At 42.9% G+C, this 27957-nt stretch overlaps 1 protein-coding gene across 2 annotated transcripts in view; it reads right to left on the reverse strand.

Annotated features, from left to right (window-relative positions):
* Positions 1-27957, reverse strand: part of NCALD (neurocalcin delta) — a 481050-nt gene that overhangs the window by 328929 nt on the left and 124164 nt on the right. The window lies entirely within an intron of this gene.

The raw sequence follows: 27957 nt of genomic DNA on the forward strand, positions 1-27957 counted from the left end.
CATTCTCCATTTAAGTGTCACTTCCTCACTTGGGCCATCTGCTCCCCTTGACCACATTAAGCTCCGTTATTTATACTTCCAAAGAAACCTGCAAGTCTTCCCTATGATATCATACACGCAACTACTTATTCAATATATCTTGTCCTCCCTGTGAGCCCAACGATCATATGTGCTTTGTTCACGGCTGTACCCTCATGCCAATCCCAGAGCTGGTCTCATAGTAGACAATGAATAAATATTTATGGAGTCAAAGGATTACTAAACTCATTCCTCAGTTCTTAGCTTTCCAACTCATCTTTTGATTCATAATGATAATATAATCAACTTCCTACTTCATTACCATATTTCACTGATTAAGATTCACTGGTTGCGAGAGACAACGCTATTTTATGTAACGTTAGGAAAGAAAAAAAATGGTTGCAAATTAAACTGTTATACAATAGTAAGATTAAGAATTTTTATCTTGTATTTACTGAAAAGGCCTTACTAATAGGGTAAGCGGGTTTTATTATACTCATAAAAAAGGAAAACATAAAAATATTAGTGAAATAAATTGGTTGGGTGCTCCAATTTAATTTGACTTAGACATCACATTCAAAACCCACACTTCTGAATCACTTTTGTCACAGGGTCCAATGACTGTGTTTTTCCACACAATACTGTCCTCTGTGCCACCAAGAAACTCAGTGATGCAACATGTCTTAAAAGAGTATTGCATTTGGGATTTCCTTCTAAGGTTCTGATACCTTTCCACAGTGTTGATGCTGGCAAGAAAATCTTACTAACAGGTGCCAGCAGAAGACTTCAGTCAGCACCTGGGACCACATTCCTCTCTCCAGTGATCATGGAATGGACCACGGGCTGAAACAATGAGTGGTTTCACTCGTCTTGTGCCCCCAGAACTACCAACTTCACGCACACACCAGAAGTGCAGCTACAGCACAGCCACCACCTGACCAGTCGCAATAAAAGATGCTTTCGGTGTCAGACACATCCGGGCATCAGAGTATTAAAATGTGAGGAAAATAAAGCATGTCTTAGAAGCAATGAAATATGAGAGGTCAAAAGAGACTCTTCAGGAGAACCTGGGAAAGTTACTAAAAGGAAGAATGTGAACTCATTCTTTCCCTCTCCTTCCCTCTCTCTCTCTCACACACACACACTCAACGCTCACTCATGGTCAGAGGCATGACCAGCAGCTCTGATTCCTCGCCTGCTGGGGCTGGGAGGGTGCAGGAGGTATGAGCCGAGGAGGGTGGAGGAAGCCCACCCTCATCCCCAGTCCCGCCCTGCAGCAGGTGCTTCCCTGCTGGAGGAAGGAGGCGTTTCCTTCCTTTCTGCCAACCCAGCCGCGCCCCATGGACAGTGTCCTCCCGGAGGGACTCCGTTCTCTAACTACTTTTTAACCTATTCCAATACCTTTTGTGCTTACTTTTTCTGGTTAAAAAAATAAAAACATGAAATCGACCTTCTTAAAATTTTAACTGTGTAAATATAGTCTGGCTAACCACTGGCACGATGCTGTACAGCAGATCTCTAGCGCTCATTCATCTTGCATAACTGAAACCTCATGCCCATTGAAGAGCAGCTCCCCTTTTCCTTCTCCCCCAGCCCCTGGTACCCACCACTCTGCCTTCTGCATCTATGAGTTTGAACTTTTGATAGTTTGGCTAAGTAGAATCATGCAGTACTGGCTGATTTCACTTGGCATAACAACCTCAAGGATCAGCCACATTATTGCCTCTGACAGGATCACCTTGTTTTGAAGGCTGAATAATACCCCATTATGTGTATACACCACATGTGTGCACGCATGCTCAGCCGCTGCAGTTGTGTCTGCCTCTTGGATCCTATGGACTGTAACTCGCCAGGCTCTCCTGTCCATGGGATTCTTCAGGCATGAATACAGGAGTGGGTTGCCATGCCCTCCTCCAAGGGATCTTCCCAACCCGGGGATCAAACGAACATCTGCCTATGTCTCCTGCATTGCAGGCGAACTCTTTCCCCCCGAGCCACCTGGGAAGCCCCATATACCACATAAAATAACACTTATAAGGACATGCTGCTAAGTCACTTCAGTCGTGTCCGACTCTGTGTGACCCCATAGACGGAAGCCCACCAGGCTCCCCCGTCCCTGGGATTCTCCAGGCAAGAACACTGGAGTGGGTTGCCATTTCCCTCTCCAATGTGTGAAAGTGGAAAGTGCAAAGTGAAAGTGAAGTCGCTCAGTCGTGTCTGACCCTTAGCGACCCCACGGACTGCAGCCTACTAGGCTCCTCCATCCATGGGATTTTCTAGGCAATAGTACTGGAGTGGCTTGCCATTGCCTTCTCCATAGCTTTTAAATAAATGCAAGTTTCCTGGAAACATGTCATCACATTACAGCAGGGCAGACTCTAGAGTCAGAGGTTTTCTCATTCTCAGCCCAGCATTCCAAAGCCTCGGGATCTCAGCTTGTGAATACTCAGTCATGACTGGGGAAGGATGAGGAAAGGGACATCATTTGAAAAGCCAGTCAGCCTCTCTGCGCCTCGGTTTCCTCATCTTAAATGATCACATAGGATTAAACAATATAGCCGTGCAGGGTCCTAGCAAGAAAGAGATCACATACTCAAATGGGAGCTTTTATGAAGGGGATTATTTACAAGATGTAGACAGGATTAAAGAAATAACCAAGGGATGGTAAAGCAAGACCTCTTACTGGCCAAATACATGATTGATGTGGTCCATGGACACTAGCCTCCCAGGACCCAGAACAGCATGGAGAGGAGGGGAGAAGGGATCTGGAAGGACAGAGCATGTCCATCTCGGATCATCTTTGAGTTCCCACAGAGCTGCAGTATCCTATGGCCTTTTTCTTACAGAATTAAGTTTGCCATAGCAAGAAAAAGTCTGTTTACTCTAAAGACTGGAGAGAAATCCACCACGATGCATCTTCTCATCATTCTCTTAGCTCAGAGAGCAGCACTCATTTGCTGCTTTTGGAAACAGCTCAGGTTGAGCTCACACTCAATGGCCTCTGTTTCTCTTTCACCGAGCTCTTACAAATGTGGTCGAATTGTGTTTTGAGCTAGTAATTGATCCTTCTCCCTCCTTGTCTTATCCCCTGAGATCCTTCCCTCTTTCCAGAAGGAGGTTCCTGCAACATCCACTGCCTCACAAGAAGAGACATTCCAGCAGGCAAAATAAAGGCTCTTGGCTTTCTAAACCCAAGCCCCTGGCATCTCAGAGCACACACAACATGAACGAGCCAGAGCAACGCTGACCACCTGCTCCCGCCCACCACCCACACCAAAGCCTGAAAGTCTGGAGAGAGAGCTGGGGCCGAGTAGACATTGAGGCCCTGAGGAAAGGGCCCCGAGTCCTTCCCCTACCATGCCGAGACAGTAGATGGTCAGCTCCACACGAGCTCTTTTCCTCTCCTCACTCACAACTCATCTTCAAACCTCCCTTCACCCCTCCCTTGGCTGTGCGGAGCTCCAAGTACCGCCCATCTGCCCAGCAGAGGCAGCCAAGTCCCAGGGGTGCTCAGGACTCCCAGGGGTGCTCAGTCCCAGGGTGGCACTCTGAGATTTTTAATTTTAAGAATCAAGGATCCCTTTGAAGGCTTGATAAACAGTTGCTTCTAAGGAAGTTCCCAGGATCACTCATCCTAAAGATCCAGGCCACGGGCTGGGTAGCATATTGTAGCATCCATCCTTTCCAGAGTTTAGAGACACTGCCATGCCCCCAAATGTATGAGCTTTTGCTTCAACTGTTGCACAGATGTCCAGCTGGGCACCCCTGGCCATTAGAGAGATGTCATGCGGTGTGGTGAAAGCTCTCTGAATACAGGGGAGCCACATTGCCTTGGAAGAAACATCCATTTGGAGAAAAACAAAAATAAGCTTTCTGAGTAAACATGTATTTTCTTCTTTCAAAGGAGTTAAGACTATTTCCCAGAGGCTTTATAAAGTGAAGGAAGACTTGAAGTTCTGGCAAATAACAAACTAAAAGCAATAGGGAGGCTGCCTCCCTGCCCATTCTGAACGAGGAGGGGAGCTGAGCAGAGGGTTCAATAATTACCTGGATGTGCTCAGTTGCTAAGTCATGTCCGATTCTCTGCAACCCTATGGGTTGTAGCCCACCGGACTCCACTGTCCATGGGATTTTCCAGGCAAGAATACTGGAGTGGGTTGCCATTTCCTTCTCCAGGGGATCTTCCCAACCCAGGGATCAAACACACACCTCCTGTGTCTCCTGCATTGCAGGCAGATTCTTTACTGCTGAGCCCCTGGGGAAGCCCAAAGAACTGAATGGCTGTGGCCAAATTGCTTATCCTCTCTGCGTCTCATTTTTCTCATCTGTAAAAATGCCAAGGGTTTGTGCTCAGTCGCTCAGTTGTGTCCGACTCTTAGCAACCCCATGAACTACAGCCCTCCAGACTCCTCTATCCATGGGATTTTCCAGGCAAGAATACTGGAGTGGGTTGCCATGAAGATAATTATCGAGGCCCCTTCCACCTCGTACAGTATATGACTTTCAAACTAGGAAAGGGACTTTCCAGCTCAGGGTCCAAGGATTTGCCATTGACAAATGAAGCAAAGAAGGAATAATTGTCATCATCAGCCGACAGGGCTGTAGTGTGACAAATAACAGAAAAGAAGTGCTCTGGGGATTCTGTCATCCCGGCCTGGATACATTCGGGCTGCATTCCCATCTCGGACGATACCGCACAAATGGGCTATTCCATGCATCTCAAGAATGCTCCAACCATATTAGGAATTCTCCTAAGTGGCTTCTCTGCAACATTACACAGTGTTGCTCCTGACATGGACATTTCAGTCAGCCTCGACCTGACTCTAGACGAAAATATTACAACTGGATGATTGTCAAGTGCTCAGTCTAATCACTGCTATTCTTTTCCCAGAGTCCTTAAAAATAAGAGTACCAGATGTTATGCTTGTATATTTAATGGGAAACTGAACAGGGAAAAACACAAAATGCAGCAAGCCTAGTTGTAATATTTAACTGCTTTTGAAAACCCACCATCTAAACATACCAGAAATAACATATTTTCAGAACTGTGACAAAGTCAAATGTCTTTCAAACACACACACACACAAAGCCTGTCATGAGTAATTCAAAATAAAGCAATCTGTCAGTTGTAAAATTCAAGAACCCTTTCATAAGTATTTTGAATGCGTCCAACTCTCTCAATAGATACCATATTAACATATGAAAAATATTCAGAGAATTCCATCAACTTCAGAAAATATTAACTAAACAGTTACTTAGTTAACATCAGGCTAGATCTCCTACTGGTACTTAGCCCTTATCAGAGTGCGCGCTAAGTTGGTCAGTCATGTCCAACTCTTTGTGACGCTATGGACTATTGCCCACCAGGATCCTCTGTCCATGGGACTCTCCCGGCGAGAATATTGGAGTGGACTGCCATGCCCTTCTCCAGGGGGTCTTCCCAAGCCAGGGACTGAACCTGAGTCTCTTACATCGCCTGCATTGGCAGGCAGGTTCTTTGCCACTAGCACCACCTGGGAAGCCCCAGCACTTAGCAGGAACAAACCTAACTCATCATGTGTTACCCAAACCAGTCCCCCTCCTGCTATCCCGCTATCCCTTTTTATTAATCACACAAATGAGGAACCTGAACATCGTCCACTTCCTCTTTTCATCAACAACCAAATTCTATAGATTGTGCTCACAGAGTATGTTTGTCTCTTACTCTATCGCTTTACTGCACTATCTCAGATCAAACCTTCATCCCCAATCTGCTGAACAACTGCAAGATTTTCCAGCTTTTGATGTCTTCAATGAGTTCATTCATCCTTGAGATTTCTCTTTCTCAAATACACGATTGATACGTCATTCCCTTACTCATATCACTCTTCAGTGACTCCCTGTTACTTAGAGAAAGGACTCAATATTCAAGATGGTGTCTGGCTTCACACTCCACACTCCTGCCTTGTCAAACTGTGTACAGTTCTCCACTGATTGGTTTCCATTGTGATATTCAGGTCTCTGCGTCCTAACTGATCAACACCTTCCCATCTCACCTTCTAAAGGGCCCATCTCACAATTCTGCTTCTTTCAAGATGAAAACTCCTTGACCTCACCTGACCCTACCCTCTTCCTCCACTGCTGAGCTCCAGCCAGATCCCTGCAGGGTCTGCTGCCCTCCATTGGGTCTCAAGTTCAAGATGATTTCCTCAGAGAGGAAAGGTAGGTTAGTTCAAAGTTCACCATCCTCAGCGGACACTTACCTCTGTGAATTAGGAATAGTTTAGATCCAAAGTTCATCCCCAGAGGCCTAGCACTCAATAAAAATTTTAAGCCAATGCATTGTATCTCCGGCCTCATTGCTTCTATGAATAATTTTCCACTCATTACCACCAAGCAATTAAGGATCACTTCCTCTCTTGCAGCTCAGACAGGTCCCTGAAAATACTTAAGTCAGAGCAGCCACGATGCCTAATGCACTTCCACATCGTTCTTCTACTACAAGCTCCTTGTATTGTTCCTTGCAAAAATCGTGTCATGTCTTTGAGGCAATTCTTCCTTAAGGCAGAATAAAGAGGGTACACAGGGGGACATACGTTTTCAGATATCAATTGTTAGGGTACCACAAAAATGGCAGCAAGATAATTTGGTACTTCAACTGGCATTTAATTGATTTTTTTTTGCAACACCAAATTACAAACATGAACTTAGTATGCTTTTCCTTTATGCTCAGTTCTAACTAAATATTACATTGCTCTTGGGTATCACGTGTCCTGCTCAGTGTCACTGATCTATCCCCAGCACCTAGCATAGTGCTTGCATGCTGTAGGGACTAATACTTGATGAAAAATGAACAAAAAACAAATAACAGGATGAAAAATGGACAATTCTTATCCTCAGAGGATTTACTACTTAACGAAATAAACAGCAGATATGCCCAAATTTTGAAATCATTATAGATATGAAATTGCTGCTTTTATAAGAGTTTCATATGGTTTAATCTAATACTTATGCATTGTAGTGTACCTGCATTCATTTTTTTCATTTTTCCACATTTATTTTTAACTCTTATCCATTTAGACAAGATAAATTGTGGTGCAAACAGCAGGTCTATATAACCAGCTTAACACTATATTTTGGTTTGCCTGACACCAACCTGATTTAAGCACATGGCCTGAAATAAATATTTTCATTATCAATAATTATTTCATATTCACTATAAATGTTTCACTCTCAAACATGTCCCCATTTGGATGATAAAACTCTGCAGTTTGCTAAAATCCTCTTAAGACATTCTAAGGCTTACGACCACAGCATAAGAAAGCCTTCTCTCTCTCTCTCTGGGTGTTAATGCTTTCTCCTTTGAAAAGATTGTGTGTGAGCAGAATAAATACTGACTTCCCCTGAAGCCTCATTCTGAGGGGAATGTCATATTCAAGGAAAACATAGTCCAAAAGTAACTAATAAACATAATCTTTCCTGGTTCTGGAAATATACTAAAAAGAATCTAATACATAGCTCACAGCAATATTTCTTCCAGTTTCCTTCCGCTCCTCCCCAAGGCCCCACACTTCAGAGCGACAGGGTGGGGGCGGGCCACAGGAGAGGCGCTTGGGCCTTTCTAAAGCCTCAGGACCAAACTCCTTCCGCCTCTCACTCACTCCAGCCCATTAATTCATCTTTGGAGTCTTCATCAGGGAATCCTAAAAAGCAGAGAGCAGATCTAGCAACTTTCTTTAGAAGAAAGAGGAGGAGAAAGAATCTGAGTAAAGGCAAAATTCTTTCAAGGGTGAGGGGGTAAGGATTTCAAACATTGTATGTCAAAAATAAGTTATACACAGACACCAAAAACAGGCACAGAAACTATACAAGATTAAAAGAGATGAAAGAGACATAATGGATCAAATGCATTCAAGATCCAAAACTTGTTTGAAGACATTTGAGTATGGACTGTGTATTAGATGACTTTGTAGAATTACTGTTAATTGTCTCAGGTGTAATAATGACATTGCGGTTACCTAGAAGAATGTCCATATCCTTAAAAGAAACATGTGGAAGTATTTAGGGGTGAAGTACCATGATGTACTCAAACCATATGCAAATGATGCAAAAAGAGAATGTGGACTTTTATACAGACAGCGTACTTAAACACAAACTTAATCCGACGTGTATAAATATGAACTAAGCGAGAGAGGAAAAGTGCACGGAGCAAACTGAAGGGACTATCACCATGTACAGTTCTGCTGACTTTTCTGCAGGCTAATTTTAAAAATGAAAAGGAATGGAAAATAAATAAATAATAAGTAAATAAACAAAGTCCTTTTCACGTGCATATTCAATATTCTACACAATACCCAAGTATTCTTTGAAGCTCCAACTGCAATGACCCAAGGAGGAAACAATGCCCACAGCTTTTCATGTTGGGAGAGATTGTTTATTAAATCCTCGGGGAATCTAACTTTCTGATGGGAAAGTAATAGCTCCGGGCAGTGCCATGAGGAGGACTGACTCTGGGAGGAGTCAAAACTGATCTCTAGCATTTCCTGATGGCCTCTGCAATGTGGGACCTGCCCCAGCACAAGGCAGTCTCCTTTCTGTGAACTTTGTTGCCCCCGTGCCCACCGTACGTGGGTTCCATCACCCCTCCTGATAAATGACCAGCAATTCAAGAATGAGTATGAAGCAGCCCCAATCCCCCAGTGACTTATTCCACGGGTGACTACTTAATTCACCATTCAGATCAAGATACTTTGGAGGTCACTACAGTCGTGTCTGACTCTTTGCAATCCTATGGACTGACAGACTCCTCTGTCCATGGGATTCTCCAGACAAGAATACTGGAGTGGGTAGCCATTCCCTTCTCCAAGGGATTTTCCCAACTCAGGGATCGAACCCAAACCTCTTCTGTCTCCTGCCTTAGCAGGCAGGTTCTTTACCACTAGCATCACCTGGGAAGCCTAAGGAGAAGGCAACAGGGAGTTAACCAGACAGGGTACTGGGACAGCGCACACTCTTGAGACTAGCCCAGGAAAACTGGAACTGTCTCAGTAACATTTTGGTATGTGTCCATCCTACTTATATCCCATAAGCATGTGTATCAGGCAAATATGTAAAGGATGGCAATAGCAATCTTTAACCATATAACAAAACAGTACAAAGCAACTGCATAAACAAATTGCTTGGAAATTCAAAGGAGGAATGAAGTAATTCCTTGGGAGGAATCAGGAAGAGAATCCTGGGAAAGAAGGAATTTCAACTTGGTGTTAAGATATTATAGTAAGATTTCTACAGTTAGAGATGGGAGGCAAGGTCATTCCAAATGGAATTATATGAGCAAAAGCCAACGCAGGAAAGCATGGGGTATGCCAGGGAAATGGGAACCATCTAATATAGCTGATCTAAAGAGGTGCTCACAGAAAAGCCAAGGAGATGAGCCTGGGGAGGTAAATAGGAACTGCAGGAAAATCGCATGCTCTGTCCAACAGGCAATAGGGAGTCACCGAGTGTTCAGAGGGAGGATGGTGGTAAGACTGTGAATGGCCTTGACTATCAGGCTAAGAACTGAAGCCCAGAGAATCAGACAGACCTTTTTCAGAAGAGTCTTATACAATAAAAATATCCATAAGTGTAAATCCATATTCTCTATCCTAAAAACATGAATGATATAAACCAAAAGTGGTAAAGAACCCACCTGCCAATGCAGGAGACATAAGAGACGTGGGCTTGATCCCCGGGTCAGGAAGATGCCCTGGAGTAAGAAATGGCAAGTCGCTCCAGTATTCTTACCTGAAGAATCCCATGGACAGAGGAGCCTGGTGGGCTACAGTCCATAGGGTCATACAGAGTCAGACACAACTGAAGCGAAGGGACATTTTCCAGAAGAGTCTTACACAATAAAAATACCCATTTTTGAAAATCCATATTATCTAGCCTAAAAATATGAACGATATAAACCCAAAGAAAACTGTCACAGGTGTTGATGCCATAAGCTTCTCAAAACCACCTTTACTGTCTCCTGTGGGAGGTTCTGTTTTGTATGCTAGGTCAAGTATCACTTCTTCCGTCAATGTTTCATCATCAATTTCTCACTTCGGTTGCCCGAAAACCACTGTCACAGAAATAGAACGGAGAGAATTAAAAAGTTCAGAACGTCCAAGCTTGAGAGGATGAAAACGGAAAACACAGCATTTGAACTAAAGGAAAAGCAAGTTACCCAGAGGCGAGGGATGTGATAAATTTCCACTGGGTATAGGAAATTACATTTTCAAGGCACAGCACATTTTGAAAGCAAGTCCTTCTACCCCACACCAAGAAGCCTCAGGCAATCTCACATTTAATAAGATTAATTTATCTTTCCCAAAGGTTAATTTACAGATATTTATTGGATTACATAGGGAATTTCAGGGGGAGAGCAGTAAAAGACAGTTTTTCAGCTGTTTTTAATTCTATTGTAGGTAAGTTTGACTAGGCAAGAGCACATGCCTCACAGAAGAACAAGTCATTCTGGAGAAAAACTATTAATATCAAATCTTTCCGGAAAAGGTGGACAACACTGGCAAAGCAATCTCCTTTTCAGAGGAGAATGGCCCAACAGGAAGCCGGTGCTCTAGGCTCTCAATACAAAGCCAGGAATATTTGTAAACAGAAAGCACATATTCTCTTTCTATAGAGGGTGTGCCCGCTCTTCAAACATATGCCCTGGTCAGTTAAGGCCATAAACGAATGGAGAAAAGGCTGAGCTAGAGAAGTTGTTCTTGACTTTTCAGTCCATGGAGTTTATATCTACAAAGGACATCCGGGGAAAATAAACAGGAGACAACTTTAAGAGGCTTCTGTCAGGCTTTGAGGTTTCAAAAAGATAACTGCAATTAAATGGAACACATCAAATATGCTTAAGTCCACAAAGTCATGCATATATATATATATATATGTATACTACTGGAAGAGGAAAGGGAACCAGATTCATGATTTTGATGCTTGGAAAATAGAAGAGTCAAATATTTATCTTGTCTCTCCTATGTGAATAGCACCACTGGGTAATCAAAAAGTAGATGAGAGGAAGCAATTCCTTATGAAAGTATTCCATCTGATAAATTAAAAAATAAGTCTAAAATAGAATATAACCATTTTGCCAGCCCCAGTGAATAAAGGGATCCAAGCACTGAGCATCAGCAAGAGTTAACATCATAAAAAGGACAAGACAGATATTCTTCCTGATGGAAGAACAGTCTTAGAATGTTGCCAAAGGAATTATATCTGAGTCTGATCAAGCCTCTAAATCCAGCTACCACATTACAGGGCTACAGAAGACAGAGGATCAGTGGAATGCGTCATGACCGTGAGAAACTCTACGGGTCAGCAGACTGGGTTCATCCACAGATAAACTATAAGGAAAAGAAAGAGATGGAGCAGGAACCTATATATTAAAAGAAAGCTGTAGCATTTTTTTTTTAAATAAGCACACTCATTTTTTTAAAGCTGCTGAACTACAGGACCTAAGGATGCATATTTGGGTGATCACTGTTAACGTGTAGGTAATGATTACTTGTGAAGGGAAGTAAGGGGTTGTGATTGATACGGGGTACATGGAGGGGGCTTCTGGAGTGGGTGGTAATTTTTACTTGCTGAACTTTGGTTGTAGTTACAAATGCTTTTGCCTTATGGTAATTGACTAAGCTGGACTTCCCTCATAGCTCAGTCGGTAAAGAATCCGCCTGCAATGCAGGAAACCCCGGCTCAATTCCTGGGTGGGAAGATCTGCTGGAGAAGGGATAAGCTACCCACTACAGTATTCTTGGGCTTCCCTTGTGGCTTAGCTGGTAAAGAATCTGCCTGCAGTGCGGGAGACCTGGGTTCAATCCCTGGCTTGGGAAGATCCCCTGGAGAAGGGAAAGGCTACCCACTCCAGTATTCTGGCCTGGAGAATTCCATGGACTATACAGTCCATGGGGTGGCAAAGAGTTGGACACAACTGAGTGACTTTCACTTTCTAATTGACTAAGCTATATATTGCACTTGGAAGAGGGGATCTGCCTGTGTTTTGTTTTATAACAAAGTAACTTGACTTTTTAAAAAATAAGATCCTTCTAACAAACTCCTTAGAAGCATGAAAAAGGATCTAAAGAAGCTTCTGATATTTTCCAAATTTAGGGGAAGTAAGCAGAGACATCAAGAGGCTTTTTAGTTCCTCTTCACTTTCTGCCATAAGGGTGGTGTCATCTGCATATCTGAGGTTATTGATATTTCTCCCAGCAATCTTGATTCCAGCTTGTGCTTCTTCCAGCCCAGCGTTCCTCATGATGTACTCTGCTGTGATTCATGGGGTCGCGGAGAGTCGGACATGACTGAGCAACTGAACTGAACTGAACTGAAGCAGAGACATTACTTTGCCAACAAAGGTCCATCTAGTCAAGGCTGTGGTTTTTCCAGTAGTCATGTATGGATATGAGTTGGACTATGAAGAAAGCTGAGCGCAGAAGAATTGATGCTTTTGAACTGTGGTGTTGGAGAAGACTCTTGAGAGTCCCTTGGACTGCAAGGAGATCCAACCAGTCCATTCTAAAGGAGATCAGTCCTGGGTATTCATTGGAAGGACTTATGCTAAAGCTGAAACTCCAATACTTTGGCCACCTCATGTGAAGAGTTGAATCACTGGAAAAGACTCTGATGCTGGAAGAGTCTGGATGGCATCACCGACTCGATGGACATGAGTTTGAGTGAACTCCGGGAGTTGGTGATGGACAGGGAGGCCTGGCGTGCTGTGATTCATGGGGTCACAAAGAGTTGGACATGACTGAGCAACTGAACTGAACTGAACTGAATGATAGGTAAATAATGCAACAATGACTCATATTTGGAGAAGGAGAGTTAAAATATATTCAATACATTTCTATAATCAATACTAGAATAAGTCAGCTAGGAAGACATATAACTCAATGAAGAAAACGTGAAAGGAAAGATGCTGACTGGCTATGGCCTCCATTCCCAATAAATGTCATCGTGATTCCCTAAAAGTGTTATAGCTCATTCCCCCCAACCCCCGCCACAAAGGGGGATGATTTAACAATAATGGGGCAAGCCCTATATAAAAATCAAAACTTAGAATACTAATGTTTTGGAAAAACACCAGGCTTTTCTGCTGATTTTCTCCCTCAGAAAAACAGCTGCTGATTTTTCCCCTTGGAAGCACATTCCTAGGCTCTTGAACTCCTGGTCTTGGACACTTGATGACCACATGACCTAAGCTACCCACCATAAATTAACTGTGTCATTTGATCCCCCACACCATAGAATCAGTTAAGTGCAGTCACACTTTGTCACCAATATATATATGATGGGTCTCCAGCAGGTCTGGAAGGTACAGTAAGTTATATGATTAGGTGACTCAGCTTCCTATGGCCACTACTTGTGCTCCATTGCTTTCCCTTTCTCAGCCCACATCCATGACTTCTTAAGGAGCTCCCTGTGACCAGTTAATGGTCAAAAAAGGCTCGGGTATCTTCATTACATTACCAGCACTAGCTGGAAACAGACTGGTGCATATTCACTCAGAGTGGCCCTGAAAAATAGTACAGAAAGAAAATCCTGCCCATTGGTAGAACTTTACAGTACGTATGAATATCCACTTTGTCTAGGCTGAAAAATAGCCAGAAGTACAAATCTATACCAACTCATAAGTAGTAGTTAATGATTTAGCCAGACGGTCAGAGAATTAGAAAGGATGGAGCTGGAAGTTTGGCAAAAAGGAGGACTGTGAAATAGGCATATGGATGATCTTTCGGAATGGGAAAAGGGTGTGAAATATTTGTGTGTGTGTGTGTGTTCACACTCAGTCGCTCAGTCGTGTCCTACTCTTTGTGACCCAATGGACTGTAGCCCACCAGGCTCCTCTGTCCATGGGATTTTCTAGGCAAGAATACTGGAGTGGGTTGACATTTTCTCCTCCAGGGGATCTTCCCTACCCAAGGATCAAACTTACATCTCCTCATTTCAGTTCAGTTCATTTCAGCCGCTCAGTCGTATCCGACTCTTTGCAACCCCATCAATCACAGCACGCCTGTGTCTCCTGAATTGCAAGCAGATTCTTTACCACTGAGCCATCAGGGAAGCCCCATGAAATATTTGTATCCCATGTGAATACCCACAAAAGAGCACCACTGCAGAGGCTCTCAATGATAAGGTGGACAAGATAACATTCTGAGGATGTCAGATGACAGTCAGCCTTTTTTCCCTAGTGCTTAGCTTTCCCTGTGCTTTTTTTTTTCCAGAGCTTTCTCCAAAGACTTGTCTTCAGAGTATCTGTGGCAGCATCAAGCTGGTTGTGCAAAAGCCCACCAAGGCAAATCTTGCTACCACCATTGCTGAGTTCTCAACTTCCAACAGCAGGAGCCAACACTGAGCCCTGGTGGACGAGCTAGCCAATCTGATTACCTTGGGTAGATCACCTTGATCTCCTTCCAGAAAGAAGCAGGCAAAGATTTGTTCTCCCTGGAATAAATACATTCTGGATATGGATTTGCCTTTTGCAAGCACCACCATCCACATACTTATTGATCATCATAGCATCACAACATTTCTTCTGACCAAGGCACTAATTTCTCAGCAAAAGAAATACAGCAACTGGCTTATGACCATAAAATTCTCTGGTCTTGCCACACACTCCATCATCCAAAAGCAGCTGGCCTGATGGAATGGTGAAATCACCAGTTGAAGCCTCAGTAATGTCACCCACTAGGAGATGCTGCTGCTGCTGCTAAGTCGTGTCAGTCATGTCCAACTCTGCACGACCCCATAGACGGCAGCCCACCAGGCTCCGCTGTCCCTGGGATTCTCCAGGCAAGAATACTAGAGTGGGTTGCCATTTCCTTCTTCAATGCATGGAAGTGAAAAGAGAAAGTGAAGTCGCTCAGTCGTGTCCAACTCTTCACGACCCCATGGACTGTAGCCTACCAGGCTCCTCCAGCCATGGGATTTTCCAGGCAAGAGTACTGGGAGATAACACCTTGAAAATTTATGGCACTGTCTTAGAGAGTGCAGTATATGCTTTGAGTCAACACCCATATAGAGTGTTATTTCTTCCATAACTAGGACACCTGGATCTGAAACCAAGGATTAAAGTTACAGGGTCTGCTTTTATTATTACACTTAAACAAAAATTTTGCTTCCCACTCCTGAGATTTGGGGTTCTGCTAGTTCCACTATGGGCACAAAAAATGGTTCTACCATACTCAAATTTGAGACTTCCTCCTTGTCATTTTAGACTCCTTGTGCCATTCAACTAATGGATAAAGAAAGGTTTTGCTGTCCATGTTAAGTTGATTGGTCCCAAATGTAAAGATGAAAACAGGACTGCTGCTGAACAATAGGGGCCTGAAGAGCGATGTCTGTAATTCAGAGGATTCTCCGGGGTTCTGTTTATTACTTCCATGGTCAGTAGTAAAGTTGATAGAGTATTTTACCAGCCCAGGAAAGAAAGAATGACTAGGGACACAGACTCTTCAGGGACAAAGCCACAACCCAGCACAGAAAGAACCCTCACAAAGCAAAGGACTAGTTAAAAGGAAGAGGTATTTAATTCTTTTCGTTGCAACAGTGAATGGAATAGTCTCCTTAATTTCTATTTCTATTTTCTCATTATTAGTGTATAGGAATGCAAGGGATTTCTGTGTGTTGATTTTATATCCTGCAACTTTACTGTATTCATTGATTAGCTCTAGTAGTTTTCTGGTAGAGTCTTTAGGGTTTTCTGTGTAGAGGATCATGTCTTCAGCGAACAGTGAAAGTTTTACTTCTTCTTTTCCAATTTGTATTCCTTTTATGTCTTTTTCTGCTCTGATTGCTGTAGCCAAAACTTCCAGAACTATGTTGAATAGTAGTGGTGAGAGTGGGCACCCTTGTCTTGTTCCTGACTTTAGGGGAAATACTTTCAGTTTTTCACCATTGAGGATAATGTTTGCTGTGGGTTTGTCATATACAGCTTTTATTATGTTGAGATATGTCCCTTCTATTCCCACTTTCTGGAGAGTTTTTATCATAAATGGATGTTGTATTGTTGCAATGAAAAGAATTAAATAAAAATTAATTAATAAAAAAAAGAATTAAATACTTAGGAATATATCTACCTAAGGAAACAAAAGACTTGTACATAGAAAACTATAAAACGCTAGTGAAAGTAATCAAAGAGGACACTAATAGATGGAGAAATATACCGTGTTCGTGGATTGGAAGAATAAATATTGTGAAAATGAGTATACTACCCAAAGTAATTTATACATTCAATGCAATCCCTATCAAGTTACCAACGATATTTTTCACAGAACTAGAACAAATAATCTCACAATTTGTATGGAAATACAAAAAACCTCGAATAGCCAAAGCAATCTTGAAGAAGAAAAATGGAACTGGAGGAATTAACCTGCCAGACTTCAGGCTCTACTGCAAAGCCACAGTCATTAAGACAGTATGGTACTGGCATAAAGACAGAAATATAGATCAATGGAACAAAATAGAAAGCCCAGAGATAAACCCACACACCTATGGACACCTTATCTTCGACAAAGGAGGCAAGAATATAAAATGGACAAAAGACAGTCTCTTTAACAAGTGGTGCTGGGAAAACTGGTCAGCTACTTGTAAAAGAATGAAACTAGAACACTTCCTAACACCATACACCAAAATAAACTCAAAATGGATTAGAGAGCTAAATGTAAGACCAGATTCTATAAAACTCCTAGAGGAGAATGTAGGCAAAACACTCTCCAACATAAATCACAGCAGGATCCTACAAGACCCACCTCCCAGAATATTGGAAATAAAAGCAAAAATAAACAAATGGGACCTAATTAAAATCAAAAGCTTCTGCACAGCAAAGGAAACTCTAAGCAAGGTGAAAAGACAGCCTGCAGAATGGGAGAAAATAATAGCAAATGAAGCAACTGATAAAGGATTAATCTCCAAAATATACAAGCAGCTCCTGCAGCTCAATTCCAGAAAACTAAGTGACCCAATCAAAAAATGGGCCAAAGAACTAAACAGACATTTCTCCAAAGAAGACATAAAGATGGCTAACAAACACATGAAAAAATGCTCAACATCCCTCATAATCAGAGAAATGCAAATCAAAACCACAATGAGATACCATTTCACACCAGTCAGAATGGCTGCTATCCAAAAGTCTACATGCAATAAATGCTGGAGAGGGTGTGGAGAAAAGGGAACCCTCTTACATTGTTGGTGGGAATGCAAACTAGTACAGCCACTATGGAGAACAGTGTGGAGATTCCTCATAAAACTGGAAATAGAACTGCCATATGATCCAGCAATCGCACTCCTGGGCATACACACCGAGGAAACCAGAATTGAAAGAGACACATGTACTCCAATGTTCATTGCAGCACTGTTTATAATAGCCAGGACATGGAAGCAACCTAGATGTCCATCTGCAGATGAATGGATAAGAAAGCTATGGTACATATACACAATGGAGTATTTTTCAGCTATCAAAAAGAATGCATTTGAATCAGTTTTAATGAGGTGGATGAAACTGGAGCCAATTATACAGAGTGAAGTCAGCCAGAAAGAAAAACATCAATACAGTATACTAACGCATATATATGGAATTTAGAAAGATGGTAACCTGAACCCTGTATACGAGACTGCAAAAGAGACATAGGCATATAGAACAGTCTTTGGGACTCTGTGGGAGAGGGTGAAGGTGGGATGATTGGGGAGAACGGCATTGTAGCATGTATATTATCATAAGTGACCAGTCCAGGTTCGACGCATGATACAGGATGCTTGGGACTGGTGCACGGGGATGACATGGAGGAAGGATATGGGGAAGAGGGAGGTGGGAGGGGGGTTCAAGAAAGAGAACACATGTACACCCGGGGCGGATTCATGTCAATGTATGGCAAAACCAACCAATATATTAACGTAAGGTAATTTGCCTCCAATAAAATAAATTGAAAAAAAAAACAAATATCAAAAAAAATAAATAAATAAATGAAAGGAAGAGGTACATGAAAGTGGGTAAGAGAAGAAGGAAAGCATATAGCTACAGATATAGCTTCATATTGCTGTTGTTCAGTCGATAAGTCATGTCAACTCTGCAACCCCGTGGACTGCAGCGCACCAGGTCTCCCTCTCCTTCACCATCTCCTGGAGTTTGCCCAAATTCATGTTCATATACAGATCCTGTATCTAATCTACCTATCACTATATATCAGTTATGGCCTTGTGATCAGCGAGAGAAGTGAGAAGTGCAGCAACTATGTGTATTTTCCTCCTTGTTTTTTTATGGACATATTTGTACATAGAAATCACTTCCTCCTTTTTCCTTTCCCCTGCTCTGTCAGATAAGGGACGCTGGTTGATCATTTAACTTTACAATTTAGCCTTGTGGGTTATCCAATGGGATTTTGACTAACCTGTGAGAGTCGCTAAGATCATTCAAACATGGATGCCCTGACGGATGAAACTTTGTTATTTCCCTTATTGGGGGAAAGGGGAACGTGCCTTCATTTGTTAAAGGGACAGTTGTATCAAGAGAAGCACTGCAATGCTGGTGGGGTTGTTCTGTCAAGTTTATGTGTGGGCGGAAGGCTGTGAGTGGATGCAGGAGAGACAAAGGGGTGGATTGTGCCTATCAGCGCCTTCTTGGCTCAGCCCCACACTGTTGTCCATGGACCTTCTTCCTTTCTATGCACATTCGATGCACACCACCTTTTTCAGACTAACTCACCAGCTGGCTTCCTATTGGATTCTATCATCTGGGGCACTAGCAGGAAATTGGAAGACAGCAGAAGGGAGAAGGCGTTCTGTTTCTTTGGATTACAGGCTGTGCCCACAGGAGCAAGGGCAGTGATGCCATCATAACTGGCTATTGAGGACCCTGGGCTCCTGGCCAGGCACCTCACTTCTCACAGAAGAGAGGAAGTGAACCAGCTGAGAGCGGGACTGTCTTGGACTCATGGGTCCCCTACAGGGCCTGGCCTAGAGCAAAACTCATAGCAGTCTCATGGCTGTTTTGTTCTGTTTTTATCTCAGTAAAACAAATATACAGAAATATTACCTTCTGGACCATTTTTAGGTGTACAGTCATGTTGAGTATGTTCACTTTGTTGAAACAGATGTCCAGAACTTTTTACCTAGCACATCTCTATACCCATTAAATAACAAGTCCCCTTTCCTCCTCCTTCCAACCCCTGGTAACCACCACTCCACTTCCAGTTTCTATAGTTTTAGCACTTTAGAAAAATAGGCAGATGATTTCTTTTAATTAACATAATTGTAGAATCTCCGAGTTGGAAAAACCTTAGAAGTAATCTAGTTTAGAAGTTCATGGTACCACCTTTTCCATCTTAAATCCAGTAACCATCACTTTTTAATCATCTGATCTATGCTGGAAAAATCCCAGTGACTGCTTCAAAAAGGTGAGCCATACTATGAGGAGACACTTTCTGAGATTAAAAGAAAAGAAAGAAAACAGTTCTTTCTTACATTAACAGGAAATGTTGAACTTATCCCCATTGATCTTGGTCTATTTTCCAGAACAGAACAAGTTTCACTTCATCAAAGTTTACATGTTTTTATGGTATTTTAGAAACATGATTTTATCATGTGTTTTAGCCTGCAAGATTTGCATGGAGAAAATCAGGAACACAAGTTAAGACCATCAACTGCTGCTGATACTCAACACTCAGCAACAGCATACCACGTAGCCACAGGTCTCCATAGCCAAGGGGAAAGCAGAATTCAGGAGCTAATTTAAACAGTGAATAAATTCTTGTTCCTGAGACCCGTTGCACACCCAGGCCTTTAAAAATAAATCTTCCTCCACATGTTCACAGGATTACTGACAGCTTCTCATTAGATGATTACTTAGCTCTTTAATAAACCAAAAGATTCTCTCCCAGGTAGTCACAATATTTACTGCGATGCAAAGACGAAAACTGTCGCTAATGAAATCTCATTCAGAAAAGTGCATCACCTCAAGATGATTTCTGAAGTTACGGAGGCAGGATATGATCCTGTTCTTGCAGTGTTTCAAGCAACATTCATGGCAACCTCTTCCTCAAATACCGAACCATGAGTTCTTTGTATGACAAATTCATACCGTCGCTATGTGTGCTCAGTCGCTAGTTATGCCCAACTATTTGCGACCCCATGGACTGTAGCCCACCAGGCTCCTCTGTCCATGGGATTCTTCAAGCAAGAATACTGGAGTGGATTTCCATGCCCTCCTCCAGGGGATCTTCCTGACCTAGGGATCGAACCTGGGTCTCTTGAGTCTCCTGCATTGGTACACAGATCCTTTACCACTAGCACCACCTGGGAAGCCCCATAGAAATATAACTAAATAATAATAATAATAACACATTTGCAGAATATGGAGGCTATGATGAAATGCCTCTGATGGAAGATCAGGAGCTGAGTGAGCCTTGCACGAGAATTTGACTATAGGAGGTTACTGCCTCTGAGATGTGTATACGCCTTGGGCAACTGTCTTCATCATCTTCATCATGATTATTGTTAAATGCACTCAGTATGTCTTGGATATACTAGAAGCATTTAATGTCAGTTTAAGAGAGAAATGTAAAAACTGGTAAGGGCCAGGAAGCAATAATTTATAAAGAATAAATGTAAATTGTAAATAAACATATGGAAAAATCTCTCTTTCTTGTAATCAAAGAAATGCCAATGGAAACAATGTAAGATACTGTTTCTGTCTCAACACTGAGAACAACAGACATTCTCAGTACTGTAGACATGTAAACTGGTACAACCTTTCAGAGATTAATTTGCTATATGTAACAGAAACCTTAAAAATATTAATATATTTTCATCCAGAAACTTTATTTGCTGAAATAAAGAAATAATTTTTTAAATGGGCACACAAAAAGTGTGTATCAGGGTTTCACAATGTGTAATCATCAAAAATCAAAAACATCCAAATAGCAAGCAATGGATAATAAATAAGTTATGACTCACCCAGAAGACGGAATTCCATGCAACCATTAACAAAACAAACATTACATAACACTTACCATGCAGCAGGCTCCATTCTAAGCGATTTGTAAATATATTAACACATTTAATCTTTACTATAATTCTATGATGTAAGTACTATTATTGTCCCCATCTTACAGAGAAAAACTAAGGCAAAGAAGTTAAGTAACTTGCCCAAGACCACTGAATTAGATGGCACTGAGCTATTCAAACTCAGGAAGTCTGTTCTGATTTCAGAATTCTGTACTGTTAATCATCACACCATTATACTATAGAAGAATATCTAATGTCAAGTTAAAAATCTCAAAATATACTTGTAAAAATGTTTTAAATGAAATTATATTTTGTGCGTGTGTGTGAAAGCTTGCTGCTGCGAGCCGAGTCCTACATCAGGATTTGTGACCTCCAGAGGAGAGGATTTTGATCTGGGGTCAGAGACGAGGCTTGACTACTTGGAGCTTTTTGTGGAGCAAAGTTTTATTAAAGTATAACAGAGATAGGGAAAGCTTCTGACATAGATATCAGAAAGGGACAGAGAGAGTGCCCCCTTGCTAGTTTGCAGCAAGTTGTTTTGTCTGTTAGAAAGCTATTAATCAGGTAAGAGAGACACCTCAAGGCTGACAGTTTCACCAGGCCCCTCTCCCACAATATGCACTTTTGAGATAGCATGGCACAAGGTGTGTCATCCTCCAGCCATAAAACGATTGACAAGAATACTGGTTTGTTGAGCCATTATCAGCCCAAGGTTTGAGAAAAGAAAAGATAGTCTTAGGCAGAACCATCTTGAAGAAAGGCAGATTCCAAAGCAAATACACAGTTTCATTAACCTAAGAAAACGTACATGGGTTAGCTCAAGGCAGAGTCAGGTGTTGTCAACAGAGTTAAAAGAAGCCTCTTTTAATTTCGTGTAGAGAAGGAAAAAAAACATCTGCCACTTGCAGTTTATTTCCTCCTGCCACCTGGGGACCTCTGGCCTTCCTGCCTGTTACACTCTCATATGTATATAATATATATCCACATGTATGGCAAAATACCAGCTGTTATTGAAATTATATACAATTTTTTAAACTTTTTTCTTTCTTCCATTTTTCTAACTTTATTTTTTTGCCAAGAACACATGTAGCTGGCCTTCTGTAGCCACAGGTTCCACATCCACGGATTCAACCAACCACGGATCCACAGAAACCTACCCATCCAAAGAAACCCATTGGTGAAAACCACAGATACAAGAGCCTACTGTACTAGGCAATTTTATATAAGGGACTTGAACATCTATTGATTTTGGAACCAATCTCCCACAGTTGCCAAGGGATGACTGTGTTACATTCATAATTTTCAAAATAAAAGAATGCTCTCAATACCATCACTGAAATATTCCTGAAGGCCACTACCCTTAGCCTAGAACTGGAAGGGACCCAGTTCTTAGCATGACTATTTGAACAAACTGAAGTACTTCACATCAGTTTGCCTCCTTCTTTCTTGACCATGAGATACAGCTGTTGTTTTTAAATCTTCAAGAAAACTAAATAAAGGATCTTAACCTGAACTGATAGCACTTTGTGTGTGTGTATATATATATATATATATATATATATATAAAAGATATATATATATATCTTTTAACAATAAATATTTTTATGATTTCAACACCTGAAGTTTCAAAACACTCAACCTGTGCCCAAATATAGCCTCTCTATGTTCTGCCTTCGGCATCTGGTCCCATCACTTCATGGGAAATAGATGGAAAAACAGTGGAAACAGTGTCAGACTTTATTTTTTTGGGCTCCAAAATCACTGCAGATGCTGATTGCAGCCAGGAAATTAAAAGACGCTTACTCCTTGGAAGGAAAGTTATGACCAACCTTGATAGTATATTAAAAAGCAGAGACATTACTTTGCCAACAAAGGTCCGTCTAGTCAAGGCTATGGTTTTTCCCGTGGTCATGTATGGATGTGACAGTTGGACTGTGAAGAAAGCTGAGCGCCGAAGAATTGATGCTTTTGAACTGTGGTGCTGGAGAAGACTCTTGAGAGTCCCTTGGACTGCAAGGAAATCCAACCAGTCCATTCTAAAGGAGATCAATCCTGGGTGTTCATTGGAGGGACTGATGCTAAAGCTGAAACTGCAATACTTTGGCCACCTCATGCAACGGGTTGACTCACTAGAAAAGACTCTGATGCTGGGAAAGGTTGGGGGCGGGAGGAGAAGGGGACGACAGAGAATGAGATGGCTGGATGGCATCACCGACTCTGTGGACATGAGTTTGAGTGAACTCCGGGAGTTGGTGATGGACAGGGAGGCCTGCTGTGCTGTCGCAGAGAGTCGGACACAACTGAGCGACTGAACTGAACTGAACTGAACTGATGCTTTGCCTTCAACCCTAGCCATCTGAGTTTATCAGTGTGCATATACTTAACTTTAGCAACACAGTTTCCAGCTGGTGAGGATACTGTTGCTTCTTACGGGGTCTTCTAGGGCCTCTGACTCATTGAAATTTCCTAACGGCCATTGCTTTATGGTACTAAACTGATCCTGGGGCTCCTCCATGGTAATTCTCAACTGAACCAATTTGGGGATTTAAATCGCCTTCAGGGAATGGGCAAATAGAATATGACAGAAATCAAACCAGCACCATCCACACAGACTCCGCCCACACCATGAGGAAAGAAAACAATGGCCTGTGGGCCAGTGGGACAGAGGCAATAATTACATTCTGCCAAAGGGCAACCCTCGCTCTGGACACCCATCACACAGCACCGTGCCCAGGGTTTGCAAAGTATGTAAGAGATAGGGTGAGCCTGTGCGCCTGCAAAGGGCGCTGCACCAACTTTCATCAGAATCAAGTCCACAAACTCCCTGGCAATTCTCCCCACCTGGCATTTGGTGGCCTTGATTATTCCCATGGCAGAAAATCCCCTAGAAGACCTAAGCAGAAGGCTCAAGATTCTATAGCATTAACCAGAACAGCACATAAATATGTTTAGGGGACGTATCCCTGGGCACTAGTAACCCATTCCACAGTTTTCTAACATCCACTTTGGCAGTGCAGCTGAGATTCCTCTGGGCTCCAAAACTGCAACCAAGTGGGCAGAATTCTAAGATACCCCCAAGACTCCATCGCCCAGGTTGTATCCAACTGTATAATCCCTCCCCTCAAGTGGGGGTATAATCTGGAACTGTGATGGGATGGCCATTTCCTCAATTAGGTTATATTATATGCTTCCCCAGTGGCTCAGACGGTAAAGAATCTGCCTGCAATGCGGGAGACGCAGGTTCGACCACTGGGTCAGGAAGATCCCCTGGAGAAGGGAACGGCTACCCACTCCAATATTCTTGCCTGGAGAATCCCAAGGACAGAGGAGCCTGGCGGGCTACAGTCCTAGGAGTTGCAAAGAGTTGGACATGACTGAGCTACTAACACTTTCACTTCCTTTCATATGACTAATAGTGACGGGACAGCCACTCCATTCCAGCCAGCGAGAGAGAGGTGAGCTCCTCCTGGCCTGGAAGAAAGCAGACATCTGTGCTGCAAACTGCCTATGGGAGAGACAACTGGCATGGAACCTCAGGAGTCCTCGAGAGCTAAGGGTGGTCCCTGGCAAAGGCTAGCAAGGAAAGAGGGATGTCAGTCCTACAACCTCAAGGAAATCAATCTAGCCAACAACCAGTAATCTGGGAAGACAGCCCTGAGCCTCAGAGGACAGCCCCAGCTACCACTGGATTTCAGCCTGGGATGACCTTGAGCAGGATCCAGCTAGCCTATGCTGGACTCCTGACCCCCAGGAACTAAGAGATAATAAACTTGTGTTATTTGAAGTCCAAGCCCCCGGCAACAGAAAACTAACACAGTGACCATCCTGGCGACATTATCAGTACATGTGCTGCTGAAGTTCTTTCTCCTACTTCTACTCTCTTCGGAAGGAATGCCTGTCCATAACACTCAGCCCTAAGTAACACAGAGAGGGAGAAATGATATCTGTTTAATACTCTGGAGTTCATTCTCACTCGAATCAATCAATCTCACTCGAATTTTTCATCATTAATCTGAGGGAGTTCAGGCAGTGATGATTAGAAACAAAGATTCAGGAGCCACGCTGCCTGAATTCGACTCTCTCTTCTCCCCCACCTACTCACTAGATGAGCTCAAGCCAATGCCTTACTTCTCTATGCCTCAGTTTCTCTGTGCCTGTAAAACAACAATATGATAAAAGCCTAGCTCCTGTTAAGCACTGGACAAGTGTTTATTGTTCTTGTAATCAATGCTGGAATCTAAATACACCACAAAAGCACAACTAACTTTGTTTCCCGCTATAATACGCTGCAAGAACTAAAGCCTATGGTTTTAGCAGGTTCTACAACATTGAGTGAAAGTCACTCAGTCGTGTCTGACTCTGTGACTCCATGGACTATACAGTACATGGAATTCTCCAGGCCAGAATACTGGAGTATTCTGAATGAACTCCAGAATTCCGGAACACTGGAATGTGTTTTCCTGGAGAAAAGTAACCCACATCAGGGAAAGAATAGATTTCCACCATTTACCTATTGTCCTGAGCAGAATGTTGGGGGTGGGGGGGGATGAACACGGGCAAGAAAGAATGAGCTTTCTGTACCCCCTAGAAAAGACCACAGCTCCGGGGCAAGCAGGAGTGTGACCAGGTAAATCAAATCCTGGTTCCAACAGAATTCTGGATTTGAGATGAGACCACAGATGCAAGTGGGTTCATGATGCTATAATTAGACTCACACAACCCACATCACACACACTCTGGAGCATAGAGGGGCTGCCATGTTGACTAGCTGCAATAGGCGTTCCTCCCAGGTAAACTCAGTCACAGCAAATCCATTAAAAAACCAGTTGGTGGAGGGTTGGCAATGCCTCCCAAGGGGCTGCCAAATCCATATGTGACAAAGACAATAGTGGTCTTGCCACTGGGATGGTTCAAGGTGAGCTGCTAGAGTAACCACCTTCATAATATGGAGACAGGCCACTTCCCAGTTCAAAGAGTACCCCACCAGGCTGTCCCATAGGTCAGGGCAGCTGTGGACACAAGGGTGCTTTCGTTTGTGGGCACTGCTTTGGTTATACTCTGGGGAAGTTTAAGGGATAAAGGCACACTTGCCCAATGTGTTTTGGTCCCATTACATCACCGACCAAAGGCCTACTTAGTCACTCCTCATCTTCGTGACTAATCTCTCAGTTTAAGTGTTAAAGAACTCTTGTTATTGTGAAGGGAAAATGTGAGTATATCCTTTTCTGTGTGTGTAATAAATGCCCCTTTTGTCTCTACCTGCGCACAGCCCTCACCTGAGCAGCCTTCATGCCACAGAGAGACGAGGCCCTTTATTTCTGATACTTTCCCATCACTTCTCTCAGGGCTTCCTTCCCAGGCAGTGCTAGTGGTAAAGAACCTGCCTGCCAATGCAGGAGACGTAAGAGACACAGGTTCAATCTCTGGGTCGGGACGATCCCCTGGAGGAGGGCATGGAAATCCACTCCAGTATTCTTGCCTGCAGAATCCCATGGACAGAGGAGCCTGGTGAGTTACAGCCCATGGGGTTGCAAACGGAGGTCACAAAGTGCCGGACAAGACTGAAGCGACTTAGCACGCATCACTCCTCTTCCCACTAAACAGTCAGTCACGGACAAAGGAAATGGAAAGCTACAAAAAGGAACTTTACCTTACCTCCTAATCACTCAAAGACATATTGATTTGTTTCAGAGCATTTACCTTAATTCATACTGGAAGCTATCCTGAAAGATCCAAAAGGAGGTAGTAAAGCCTCAGTGCCTGCAGCTGTGCACAGTTAGCCCACAGCAACTATGTGATCTAGGTTGAAAGGAACAGGCCTAGATGACTCAGCTTTTAAAACACTATGCAGACCTACCAGCCAAACAAAAATCTCACCAGTACGCCACAGGTGGCTTGGGGCCACTTTTGTAACAACACCTGACCTAGAGAGTAGGAAGTTCTTTCAAAAGCCAGCTTGATACGAAGAATGCAGACCCCCAAGCAAAGACAGGAGGAGCTCAAAAGAGAAAGTCAAAGCAACTGGAACTGCTCTCTGAAAACTGCCAGCCCTGCTGATGGGTGAACTCAGAATTCTCCACTTGGCGTGGCCTGGAAGTCTAGGGGCAGGCTGCAATGACACACCAGTCTAAACACAGAGGGCTGCAATCAAGAGCAAATGCCTCCCTGCTGGAACCCAATTACCCTTGAGATTTTGATCAAAGAAAAACATTTCCTCTTTCTAATAAAAAAAAAAATACAATCACTACTATGGTAAAGTGGGTTTCAAGCCATTTAGCTCCTCTAATCAGGGCATTTCGGAGAAGGCAATGGCAAGCCACTCCAGTACTATTGCCTAGAAAATCCCATGGATGGAGGAGCCTGGTAGGCTGCAGTCCGTGGGGTCGCTAAGGAGTGGAGGTCTTTTTCCTGGGAAGAACTCCCTGCTAAAACCCCTTTGAGAGCACATTTCGCCCTAGCAGAGCTTGGTCTAGGCCTAACAGTACACGCAGTCCTTGGTGAGTGCAATCTGTGGATTGTGTGTGTGGCAACGTGTCAAAGTGAAAACTTTTCTCTCAGTTTAGAGATGATAAACCCATGGCAAACTTTCAGTGCCCAATAACTAGTGACAGAATGCAGAACCCTTACCTTCAACAAGAATATCAAAGAGAGAGATGAGAGGGAAACAATTGAGAAAAGAATTTGTGAGAAAGATTTATTTGGAGAGAGCTATACTTTTAACCCCTGGGAAAGAGGTGAAGGCCAGCTATTTCCACTTCAAGCCTGGGGAAGGGCAGTTTGCTCCTGCGTTGCAGAAGTCACCTTGGATTGAAAATCCTACACGGTGGGAAGCAGACTTGAGTGGCCGACCTGAGTTCAAGGACATATTGGAATCAGGTGGGCCTGCACTCCCAGAGCTCATCAGTGCAAAGAACGCTG

This window comes from Moschus berezovskii, chromosome 16 (genome assembly GCF_049115385.1).
Source record: "Moschus berezovskii isolate FMDL1 chromosome 16, NW_MosBer_1.0, whole genome shotgun sequence".
NCBI classification, from domain to species: Eukaryota; Metazoa; Chordata; class Mammalia; order Artiodactyla; family Moschidae; genus Moschus; species Moschus berezovskii.